The 10,445-nt window shown below is 50.1% G+C and overlaps 1 pseudogene across 1 annotated transcript; it reads right to left on the bottom strand.

Moving 5' to 3' along the window:
- Window positions 1–9,151: 9,151 nt before the first annotated feature.
- On the bottom strand, window positions 9,152–10,229 carry LOC308565551 (CCHC-type zinc finger nucleic acid binding protein pseudogene; annotated as a pseudogene). The gene has a single exon. The product of its transcript is annotated as a CCHC-type zinc finger nucleic acid binding protein pseudogene (transcript).
- Window positions 10,230–10,445: the final 216 nt, after the last annotated feature.

The raw sequence follows: 10,445 nt of genomic DNA, 5'->3' as shown, positions 1-10,445 counted from the left end.
TCCCCAGTCCTGGTTGAGGCTCTGGGGCAACCAATCGGTGTGTCTGTCTCACATTGATGTTTCTCTCTCTCCCTCCCTCGCTCCTCCCTTCTACTCTCTCTGAAAAGCAATGAAGAAAATATCCTCGGGTGGGAATTAAAAAAAAAAAAGAACCTATACCATCCCAATAGTTTGCAACCCAGTCTTCCTGTACAAACACACCTAGAACACACAAAAAAAGGAACCTTAAATGTTTCTTGAGCAATCCAGGCAAAATGCAATGAGAATGTGAAAGAGGAAAAGGCAACTCCTAGCTGGGAGATCTGGGAAGGCTTCATGGAGGAAGTGCGATTTGACCAATGGGCAAAGTACAAGTGTGCGGAGCTTCAGGGAGGGCATTCCAGGAGGAAGGGAAGAGCATAAACATAAGCACAGAGGTAGGAAAAGGCAGAGCCCCATGTCCTCTGGACTCTCCTCCCATCTGGAAACAGAAGGTCTTTCTTCTTTGCCGTCTTCCATATTGGCAAAGGGCTTCCATTGAGGTTCTTGGACCTGGGCTGCCAACATTCTCTTGGATCTTTAACTATCCCATGGATCCATTCCTGCTCACCAGTGTCGCTCTGGCCTGCCCAGAGTGTAATTTTCTTCTCCTGGTCATTCTTGGCCTGCTTGAGAACCCCAAGTGCAGGAGTCAGGACTCAGGACGTGAAAGAGAAGTTCCAACTAGAAAAGGAGGGCTTACAGAGACATGATCTCCACCTTCCCCTGTCAGAGGGAGAGGATTAGGTTCCCTCTGTGAGGCCCTGGGGGGTAGAAGTGGGATGAGCGAGGGATGCTTTCTCAGGGGCCTAGCTCTCCCGCCATGCTCTGTGCTGCCCCCTAGGGGCAGCTGTCTTGCCCAGGCGAGGTGAGAAGAGCACTTGGCCTTTACCTTTTTTGCGGAACTTCCTTAATTGGTGAGGAATTGGGGCAGCTGAATACTCGGTGTCCTTTTGCTTCTAAGACTCTATTTGTTCCAGAAAAATCACTAAAAAGGCAACAAAAATCTTTTGTCCCTGACACCTGCTTTCCTGTTATCCCTTACCTAACCAGCTCGCAGGGCTTTTCTGAGCTTGTCTTGGCTGCTTTTAGATGTCAGAGCCAGAAAGGGCTTCCAAGACCAACTTCTCTAAATTTCTGGAGGCCCAGGATATGTTTTTTTTTCATTTCTGTCCACAGATCCTAGTGCAGAGGCAGGAACCTGGTGGATATTAAGCCCACATCTGCTGGACTGCAGACAGAACTGTGGTCCACAGGCAAACAAGACTAAGCAAAGCCAGTGACCTGCCTCTGTCACACAGCACAGAGAGGCCAGAACCAGGACAGAGCCCAGCCCCAGCCCCGACAGCCCTCTCCCCTACCCCCCACCCACCCTCTGGCCTACTCTTCCAAACAATGACCCCACCCACAGATTTCACACATGTAAAGTCTGCAAAGAATAGATGTCAAGCTCAGAAATAGAGCAAGGCCTTACTTGGACAGCCTCTGCCCCTGGGTCCCGTGGAAGGCCGCCCACGACTAGGCTGGGCAGATGGAGGGCCAGCTGTCACGTCTCTGGTAGGGAACTTACATGGTCCCCAGCATCGAATGGGAGGCACAGGAAAGAAGCCCCAGACAAAGAGCACACATCAAATGCCGCGCACGTGTTCCGAGGGAGAAAATTCTTGGTATTTCATTAGTGGGGGCTGGAGCCCAGAAGGAAATTTTCAGTCTCAGCGTCTTCTGAGGGTCACAAAGTCTGTCTTTTCGTTTTTGATCTAAGGAAGAAAAAAAAAAGAAAGAAAAGGAAGAAAGGAAGGGAGAGGAAGAGGGGGAAAAAGAAAGGAGAAATCCTTCTCGCGGTAATTGAATTACTGAGCTGGCCTCTGGGGCTGACGCTGGAATCCAAGAGGCCTTTGTGCAACGTCTGGAGGGACCCGGGACAGCGGCAGGGATTTCAAAGGGGAGAGGAAGAGCTAGGCAGCCAGGAAGCTAATAGGGATGGAATGAGCTCAGGAAAGGAAGGGGGAGCTGCAGAAATTGAAAGCTGAAGGCTCTCCTTGCTCCAGGGCCTGCCCTGACCTAGTGAGGGTAGCTGCCCCTCACCAGAAACCCAGGCAGAGGGTGGGACAGGAGGCAGGCTGCACAAACAGAGAGGTCCCAACAGGGGCCAAGGCTTCCCCAGGGGCCATGCCTGACCTCGGCCAGGGTGGAAGGAATTAACACCCCCCAGAGCACTTCCCATGTGCCAGGCTTCATGCTAGGGCCTAGGATCATACAAGCAGCTTGTGCTAAGCATTCAGCATGTGCCAGTCACTGGGCTGGGTTCTTTTAAGTGCATTGTCTCAGGTAATCCTCAGAGGGAGGCACACTACAGTATCCCTGAATAAAATAAACAAGGAGACAGAGGTCCAAAAAGTGAAGTGACTTGCCTAAAGTCACACAGTTGGTGAGTGGCAGAGCCGGGACTCACATCCAGGTCAGGATCTTAACCTATACTGTCTTCATCTCATTTCATCCTTACAAGTCCTGCCGAGCGGGCATGGTTCCCAGAGCGGGGCACAGAGAGCTTAATAGCTTGCCAACGCACATACAGGCAGAACTGGGAGTCAACCCTGTACAGTCTGGCTCCAAAGTCCGGAGCCCTCCATCTCGTCTGCTGGGGTGAGGGGGAGCGGCTGTCTGCGCCTATGTCCTGACCACGTAAATGTCTTTTCTTTTCTTGGTCCCCTACCCAGCCAGAGAGCAGGCAGTGGAAAGAACATGGGCAGGAGCTGCCAGCTGCCAGATGAAGAAGTTTCATGTGGCCAGACGGGCCCATGGGATGTCCTGATGGGACCTGACAGGTAAATAGACATTGCGCAGATGGACGGAGGAAAGATGTTCCAGCAGAGGGAACTGTATGCGCAAAATCTATGAAGCAGAAAGCAAGTGTGGCAGGAGCAGGGTGAGTGGGGGACAGAGGGTGTTCTCACTCGCAAAGCATTTGGACATGATCTTAGACGCAAGAGGTAGACCCAGGAATGGTTTCTGCTCCAGCTTCTGTATGTGCTGTTGGTGGGTTCTCCCAGGCAGGGGCCTCCCCGAGCTTCTCCAGCACTCCCATCCCAAACACAAACACACACAGGGTCTGATACCTTAAGATCCAGCTGGTCTTGGGAGAAAGGGGCGTTTGTTAGGGAATGAGGTCACCTGGCAGGTAGGAAGCAGGGATAGGCGGTATTTTATTGGGAAAAGTTTCTCCTTGCTTAGACTTGGCCTGAAGTGACCGTGATAGGTGGGGGCAGAAGGGCCTGGGGGACAAGCTGGGCCACCTTCTCTACTCAGAGGCAGGGAGCTGATCATGATTGGCATGGACTGGGCACCAGGTACTGACTTTACCCGCATCGTGTCATTAATGGTGTGGATTTACTCTTCCTATTGCGTGAATGGGAAAACAGGGATCAGTAAAGGTAAGACTTTCCCCAGGGTCACAAAGCCAAAAGTGGCAGGTGTGGGAAATGAAATCAGGCCAGTGATAATCCACAGCCTGTGCTCTTTCGCCAATGTAGTCTGTGCCTCCTGGGGTGAAACTGAGGCTCCGAGGGAAAGGAGCGTGCCCAAAGTCCCACAGCAAGAATCACAAGGGTTATCATTTACTGGGGACCCATTATATACCTCTGTGTTCCATCCTTTTCTTTTGACAACACTTCAGTGACAAAAACCCTACTGACACACTCCTTTTTCAGATGAGAAAACCAAGGTCAGGAAGGTAGGAAGCAGCAGAGCTTGGACTTGAAACTAGGCAGCCTGACTATAAAACCTGCTGACTTAATTTTTACCTACTAAGCTCCCTCAGGGAAACCTGGAACTAAACCTTTCCTCTTTCCCTCAGAAGCCCAAGATGAATTTCCAGAAGCAGCCCTTCCCTGGTGAGAGTGGAGGCTTCTACAAATAACCTGGAGAGGTGACACACATCCTGAAATTCATACTACAATGTCAGTGACTGCTCTGGGATCCTTCCCTCAGAGGAAGTTTTATCCAGGTGTTACCAGGGGGAAACAGAAGCATGGTGTGCCCGGGGAGGAATGTGTGGAATGAGCACGTTGTTGGAAGCAGGTCCCAGGTCTCTGTGAGGATCTGGGTCTGGAGGGTGGCATATGGGATGGTAGTAATACTAACACTCTCCTGAGAATCCTAATGGCACTTTTAGAAGACGGTTTCTATCTCAACCATCCCTCCATTCAGCTCCTACTACATGCCAAGCTCTGCTCAAGGCACTGGGAATATAGCAGTGAGCAGATCACTGGTATTCTAGTGGGAAAGCCAGACTAAAAAAACAAACTAGCAGAGAAGTGATAGGAGAGAGCAATGAGCCATCGATTGGAGTTGGGCTGACAGGGCCCCTCAGTCAGTCAGTGGCAGCAGCAAAGGCTTATGGAGCCCCTCATGTCCCAGGCACCGTGCCAGGGGCGGAGCCACACCGACCAGCCAGACTTGTCCCTGTCCTCAGTGAGCTCAGGGTCGCTCATGGTCCAGTGAGGAGACAGCTGTGTGTCCCTCACAGGCCCAGCTCTGCTCCCTAGAAAAACAAAGCGGCCTCAGATGCGTCCCTCCAGCCTTCTGCTGGTGGCTATTTTGGGCCCTCGTAATCACTTGAAGTGACTAACACTGATTAAGGTTTTACGAGAAATGAGAAAATTCCTCCCCAGCCTCTCCACAGTGGCTCCAAACCACCTCAGAGCCAGTTTATTAACTCACCCAGCCTGGAACCAGGCTCGTCTGGCGTGATGTAGATTTATTTTTCCGTTGAGTCGCGGCCCTGTGCTGGCTTCTCTCTAATAACCAGCCCGCCTGCTTTGCCATCTCAGATGAGCCCATCCCTGGGAGCCAGCTCCTTTCCCTCAGCTGGGAGAGCCATGGCCTTCTCAGCCACGAGGAATGAGGGCCACCTGGTTCTCCAGGTGGGCCTCCCTGGCCAGATGTCCTCGCTCGTCATGCACACACACTAGTCCATCCAACATATGCCACTAGCCCCTCTCCCTGCCACCTCCTACCAATGGCAAGCACCCATCCGTATCTCTGCCTCCCGCTCTCCACTCTCCCCACCACAAACACACCTGCTTCATGCACGGGCTCACCAATCTTCCTTAAAGATGGATTTGAGCATCTACTGTGTGCCTGGCTCTGCAAAACACAGAGGATACAGCAAGGAATTAGGCACAGGCCATCTGGTGGGTCTTTAGACCCAGTAATCGCGTTGCAAGGTAAAATGACTTCAGTAATAAAGAAAGGCATGAGCAATATGCTTTGGTGTACAAAATGAGTGACTTTGTTCAACGAAGAAATCACACAAGGCTCCAGGGAAGAGGTCCCTTTGAGCTGAAGATGAAGGATGGAGACACATTCATGGTGGGCAGTTTATTAAGCACTAACCAGGTGTCCAGCATTGTGCTAAGTACTTTCATGCATCCTCTCATCTCATTCTTATAATGGTTATATGGAGGAGATATTATCCCTATCCCCATTTTAGAGAAGGGAAAACGGAGGCTTAAATAGCTTAAGTAGCTTGCCCAAGGTGACACAGTTCCAAGGGGGAAACTGGGAGTGCAACGCTCTTAACTTGGACACTGTACTGCCTCAGATGGAGAAAGAGGGAAGGGCTTGCAAGGACCCACACTTTGCATCTCTTCCCAACTTTGCTTTCAGTGATGTCATCAGCAGCTTGAAATCAACCAAAGTGGGAGTATTTACACCACAGAAATTGGCAAATGCTACAAATCAGAGCTTTTGTTTTCTTTCTGGAGAGCCAGTTGACCAGCACACTACTTGGGTAGGAAGCAGAGTGAGAGAAGGCACAGAGGCCTGTGAGTGCCTGTGGTAATAAGGTGGGACACAGGGTTCTGGGGAGAAAGCAGTGGAAGAGACTGAACACTGTGGGGGGCAGAGCAAAGAATCTTGTACTTTATCCTAAAGGCACTGGGGAGCCCCAGAAAGTTTGGAGAAGTGGGAGGAATATGGTCAGATTTGTGCTTCAGAAGGACCACTCTGAGGATGGATATGAGGTGGGGGGCTATTGAGACAGAAGACTGATTAGGTGGTATATCCAAAGGCCAGCACCCACCTTTCCTAAGGCACTGGGGCTTCTATAAGTCCAACTCCTCTCCCCGAGAGAAAAGGGTGACAGCTCAGGGAGAAGCTGTGGCATGATATCAATTTCAAAAGGTCCTTAGACATACCCCCTTGACTGTCTGAACCAGTTTCCTCCCTTCCCATTCTAGCGCCTTCTGGGGAGACTGAGCCTAAGGTGGTGTGTCCCAAGTCTCTGCTCACATTCATCATCAACATCACCCTGTCTGCCAACCCCTCCCTCAGGCTTTTCCTTCTCTTTATGCCCCCCGATGTATCACAGGGGGCTTTGCTGTAAGGGTAGGGCCACCCCTGCCCATCCTTATAATCTCCAGTGCACAGTCATGCCTCTAAGGATGGGTGGATGGGTGCGTGGATGGATGGATGGATGGATGGATGGATGGATGGATGGATGGATGGATGGATGGATGGGTTGGTGCATGGGTGGGTGGGTGGATGGATGGGTGGGTGCGTGGGTAGGTGGATGGGTGGATGGATGAATATATGAACAAACAATGGACAGAGGAATGGATGCAAGAAGGAAAAAAGAAATGAGTGAGTGGATGAATTTCCTGTCCCAGTAAAGCCCCTGGAAAGGACAGGAGGTCACAGAGGAGCCTGAGAACCTTGGCAAAGCCAGCGGATTAATGGCCAGGAGACACATAGAGGAAAAAGAATGTGAGAGGAGAGACTCTGACGAACACGGCTTGCCAGGGGACCAAGCAGAGCGGGTTTATGAGCCTGTGTCTCTTGTCTCGTCAGCTTGTAAACCTGCTTGGTTTCCTCTCTGTCTTGAAGCTGGCGGAACTCAGGGAGAGGAATGTCCTTGTCATACAGTCAGGGATGTGTGGCTGTTTTCCTGGTGGGCAAGCGGTTAACCACAAGGGTGTCTCCCCTTCAGAGTAGTGCCCTTCATTCCTGCCCGTCCCCAACATGCGCAAATGAGGGACAAGCCTTCCTGGGCTCTACGAGGGCAAAACCTTCCTGACGTGGGAGCCTTGAGCAAACCCTTCAGCTTACCTGGGACTCATTTTCTCAGCTGTGACATGGACAGAGCACATGACCACTTCCCCTCCCTGTTCTGACCAAGTGAAAGCACTCTACAAACTGTAAAGTGCTGCTCCAGTGAGAAATGTCAATATACTGGCTATTGTTCTATCTCCCCCTGACTTCAAAGGCTTGGGGGGGGGGTGGAGAAGACTGGGGAGAATGAGAGGAGCATAAAGGCAATCAGGGACCATCCGACCACTGGCAACAAAAGTCACTGCCCTTTTCCCTGGAGTCCCCAGCTCTCTCCCAACAGCAGCAAGGGTGATAATTCGATCGTAAAAATCATGGCAGGCTCAGTTTTCTCACCCCAAGTCGTAAGATCTGTGGTGACCGGCTGCCACTGACCTAAAAAGCTTCTTTACTCACCACTCCCTTGAAACCAATAGAAACCACAGCCACCGTTGACTTTCTATGTGTCAGTCATAATGTTTCATCAAACTATCTCATTTAAATTCTCCTTTCCTCAGCTCTGAATAACTGACTTCTTTCTTTTGGAGACTTGGCTTAAGTGTCCCCATCTCAAAGATGCCATCGAACCACTAGGCATAGAGTCATCTGTTATGCAGCCATAGCAAAACAATCCAATCCTAGTTCACAAGCTCTCTGAGGAGGCCAGCCCCACGGCTGCCCTTCACCCCCAAACCTTCACAACGTTCCACTCCATACCCAATTCCATGAGTACCCATTTCCACCACAGGGCAAGATACCACTGGATTTCCACATGTGACTAGCCACGTCAAAAATAAAGAATCCAGGTTTTACACCTGGACAACTTTAATTCAGAGAGCTAGCTAGTGGTCCAGGTAGAAAACCTGAATTATATATATATAAAGGGAAGTATGCTCATGTCTTCTGGGAAGGTTTTTCTCTCCTTGATAAAAGCCAGGTCAGCAAGAGGAAAGATTCATGATGCAAAAGCCACTGCAGTTGTCTTGAGAGAATTCCAGGAGAATGGTAAGAACCTGGGTCTTTGATGATACTAACTCTTACACCAAACGTAGCAATTTCTGCTTTCAGGTGTTTTGTTGTTGTTGTTGTTGTTTTTTATGGGAGATAATGAAATGTCTTTACTGTTGAAATTATTGTAAGTTGTACATTCCATTACTTGCAGGTGAAGACACTCGTGACAGAGATACGATGCTATGTGTGAGCCACTGTGAAGGGCAGGGGAGAGTTTGGGAATGGACAGCTCTTCCAGAATCATGGGATCAGAGGGGAGAGGCCCCTGCAGGAAAAGGGAAGCGTGCCACCAGTGGAAGGGAACACAAAAAAGATGCTGAGCCTACAACAGTAACTGCTCATCACCTACCCCCCCAGGTCTCAGCCTCTGGGGCCAGACCTGCCCATCCCACTTCATCCCCTAAAGCTGCCTGGGATACAGGTTACCTGCAGTGAAGAGAAGGTCTAGACCCTAGAAAGAAGGGCAAAAATTTCCCAGGTTATTCCCTGGAAAGAAGACAGCTGCTGGCCCCTTGTCACTTATCTCCACCCACCGGGGGGTGAGGGGACCGGTGTGTTCTTTGACCACAGCCAGGGCCTTCCCTGTTGGAAGCACCCGCCACATCTCACCATGCCTGCATGGGCAGCAATGGCCGGGGCAGTGGGAGACCTGGGAGTCAAGTCTTGGCTTGCCATTTTAGTATAGCAGGGCTCAGTTTTTCTGCCAATAAAACGGGGCTATCCCATTTTATTATTTATTTTTTAAATTTTTTTTCTCCCTTCCTCCTCCAGCTTTATTGGATAGTTTAAAATTACATTTCTATTTTCTAGGACTTCCGTTGCTTTTTCCATCTGACTTTTAAAAACTGATTACATCAAATGAAACACAGTTGTCTAAGTGATATAGTATACAAAAATAACATCTTGATTTCTGTGAAAATGCATTTCTCTGCAATTCCTGAATAGCTCCAAATTATGCTTCCTCTAAGCATAGATGTTTACTCTGGGTTTTAGGTTTAGTCTTTGCAAAAGGTGTGTTCTAAACCTTTGCTGTCACCATCTGAATATCCGGCATCAATGCTGTTAAGTTGTTCCTCCTTAGGCTTTCATCCCCATTTCCTCCCCATAGACCTTAACAGGCCTATTTGTCTTTTTATTTTGTTTACCCCCACTCAATTGGATGTTCTATGTGGGGCCTGAGATAAATGTTACTTGATGTTATTTACTAGATACTGAGGTCAGACAATCCAAGGCCATCATTATGTTAAATTTCAAGTTATTTCTGGAAGCTCACAGACACTTCCAGAATTGACTTTTACCTCCTACATGGGAACACGGCTTACTGGCCTAATTTAATTCTTCCCACCATCAATCCCTATTCACCAGTGGTGTGGAAAGGAGGCTCTTAACAAAGCATTATACATAACACCTCTAAACTGAACATAAACTGTTTTTGTAGTTAAATGCAGAAAGTCCATTTTCCCCCCGACCTTCTACATGGCAAGGAAAGCTCACTGGCCTGGGAGTAGCCTCTATCTGCCAACCTTTGGCCAGTGAACAGGATTCAGAGAAAATAATACAACCATCATTCAAAAAAAGGAGGGGCAACAAAGGAGGATATTTAAGCTGTGGCCTCCGCCGTGCATTCCCGTGCACGGTGCCCTGGCTCACCCCAGCGTCGCCTTCGCTTATTTGCTGCAGTTGATGGCTACGCGACCAGCCTCACCGCACCCACAGCACTTCCCTTTGGCGCCGTCTTTTTGGACATGTCCAAGTTCTCCACAGGAACAGCATTTGTGCTCATCTGCACGGGCACAGTCACGAGCCCGATGGCCTGGTTTGCCACAGCTGTAGCAGCATCGCTCTCGCTCTCTCTTGGGCTCCTTGCAGTGCTTTGCAATGTGGCCACCTCTCCTGCAGTTACAACAGGCATCCTCCTGAAGATCACAGTCCTTGGCAAGGTGACCGGACTCGCCACAGCCGTAACAGACGTCTGGAAGAGACGAACAAACAAACTGGAAACCTCTATCCGAGGTAAAACCACCTCTGCCACGGCTTCTCCTCCCACGACCACGGCCTCCACCGGTAGGGCATTCGCGGGCCCAGTGGCCAAGGCGTCCACACGTGAAGCTCATGGCTGCAGTGAGATCTTCGGCGCCTGAGCGGCAGCAACGAAAAAAGAGACACAGGCCGAAGTAAGCGGCTCGAAAGGTAGCAGCTGTTTATTTTCAGGAGGGTCCTTGCCTGTGCCACATGCTGGTTGGCACACGGCCCCACACACGCTGCTCGGGGCTACCCCATTTTAAATAAGCAGGTTAGGTAATAAGGCCTACCTCATAATGGGGTTATTT

Source organism: Miniopterus schreibersii, assembly GCF_964146895.1.
Source record: "Miniopterus schreibersii genome assembly, chromosome: 12".
Taxonomy (NCBI): Eukaryota; Metazoa; Chordata; class Mammalia; order Chiroptera; family Miniopteridae; genus Miniopterus; species Miniopterus schreibersii.
Note: the sequence above shows the minus strand (reverse complement) of the source record. Positions and strands in the feature narration are given on the sequence as shown.